Source organism: Peromyscus californicus, unplaced genomic scaffold (genome assembly GCF_007827085.1).
Source record: "Peromyscus californicus insignis strain IS unplaced genomic scaffold, ASM782708v3 Scaffold_12__1_contigs__length_115047231, whole genome shotgun sequence".
Taxonomy (NCBI): Eukaryota; Metazoa; Chordata; class Mammalia; order Rodentia; family Cricetidae; genus Peromyscus; species Peromyscus californicus.
The window spans coordinates 10,168,907-10,170,965 of NW_026294413.1; the positions used below are offsets into that span (position 1 = coordinate 10,168,907).

At 48.9% G+C, this 2,059-nt stretch overlaps 1 pseudogene; it reads left to right on the top strand.

Annotated features, from left to right (window-relative positions):
• Positions 1 to 357: 357 nt before the first annotated feature.
• Positions 358 to 1,634, top strand: LOC128107822 (adenosylhomocysteinase-like; annotated as a pseudogene).
• Positions 1,635 to 2,059: the final 425 nt, after the last annotated feature.

The following is a 2,059-nucleotide window of genomic DNA, read 5'->3' on the forward strand; positions in this document are numbered from 1 at the left end:
AATTTGGATGGGAATTTAGTTCAACAGACATTCTCTGAGCATCAATTGTGAATAATAATAGTAAATATGCACACAGTGACCTGTGTTAGAAGTTGTCTAATTGTTTCTGTATATCAAGTCATATTAATCCTTATAACAGTGCTATGGGACAATAATATTTTTTACTAACATGCCCATTTACACACGAAGAAATTTAGACTCAGAGGGCAGTGCAACCTGAGTAACATGCTTGGTGAGAGGTGGACTTAGGTTTGAATGTTTACATTTGTCTCAAACTGGCTAATAGGATTAATGTTGAAAGAAATGCCCCCACGCTGCCTGGTCCCCTTCAGTGAGTTCATCAGAAGTGCTGCCAGCATGTGTGACAAACTGTCCTACAAAGTCAGGGGCATCAGACTGCTACCTGGGGATGAAAGGCCTTGGACATAGCCAAGAATGAGATGCCAGGTTTGACGCACATGCAGCAAGCCACTGAAGGGTGGTCACATTGCTGGCTGCCTTCACATGACTGTGGAGGCTGCTATCCTCATGAAGACTCTCATGGCCCTGAGTTCTGAGGTGCAGTGGCCCAGCTGCAACATCTTTATTCAGGACCAAGCTGTGGCTGCCATTGTCAAGGCTAGCCTTCCAGTGTATGCCTGGAAGGGTGAGACAGATGAGGAGTATCTGTAGTACATTGAGCAGACATTGCACCTCAAAGATGGACCCCTCAACATAATTCTGGATGATGGTGGTGACTCTACTAACCTCATTCACACCAAATACCCACAGCTTCTGTCAGGCATCTGAGGCATCTCTGAGGAGACCACAGTTGGGGGCCACAACTTCTACCAGATGATGGCCAATTGGATACTGAAGATGCCTGCAATCAGCATCAACCATTCCATTACCAACAGAAAGTCTGACAACCACGATGGTTGCTGGGAGTTCCTGATAGATGGTATCAAACTGGCCATAGATATGATCATTGTGAGCAAGGTGGCAGTGGTAGCAGACCATGGGTGATGTGGGCAAGGGCTATGCCCAGGCCCTGAAGGGTTCCAGGACCCGAGTCACTCTTACCAAGATTGACCCCATCAATGCACTGCAAGCTTCCATGGAGAGCTATTAGGTGGCCACTATGGACAAGACCTGTAAGGAGGGCAACATCTTTGTCACCACCGCAGGCTCTGTTGATATCATCCTTGGCTCGAACTTTAAACAGATGAAGAATGATGCCATTGTGTGTAATACTGGACACTTCAAAGTGAAGATCAGTGTGAAGTGGTTCAATGAGAATGTTGTGGAGAAGGTGAACATCAAGCCCCGGTGGACTGCTCCTGGCTGCAGAGTGGGCACAGCATCATCCTGCTGGCTGAAGGCTGGCTGGTCAACCTGGGCTGTGCCATGGGCCACCCTAGCTTCATGATGAGCAACTCCTTCACAGACCAGGTGATGGCACAGATTAAGCTGTGGACCCACTCAGATAAACACCCACTGGGGATCACTTTCTGCCAAGGAAGCTGGATGAGGCAGAGGCCGAAGCCCACCTGGGCAAGCTGAATGTGAAGCTGATCAAGTTGACTGAGGAGCAGGCCCCATACCTGATCATATCCAGTGATGGTCCCTTTAAGCCAGATCATTACTGCTACTGAGAGCCAGGATTGCCCTTCACCTTCCAACCGCCATCCTTATTCCAGGCCCCACCTCTCTTTCCCAAGAGCAAATGTCACCAACTTTGCAGTGACTTTGCCAGTGTTTGCTCCAGTGGGGCTGGTCACTCTGTGTTTGGCCTCTGTTGTATCCCTCATACTGTTCAGGTGTGGCTAGGGGAACTGAGAGTTCCCAGTCAAGAGATGCCTGAGAGCCATCCACAGGGGACATGAGCTTGGGAATAGTGGAAGTCCTGAGGCTGGATGTTGCTAGTGGTGGTCACAAGCCCATGTTTACCAACCAGGCCTTCATTTGGTCTTTATATCCATGTGCTTGGTTTACAGATCTGCTGGATTCTCAGTCTGGGAACTGAGAAGGAGCTGGGCCAAAGGGCAGGAACTATTGGAGTTTGAAGGTTCCTCAGAGC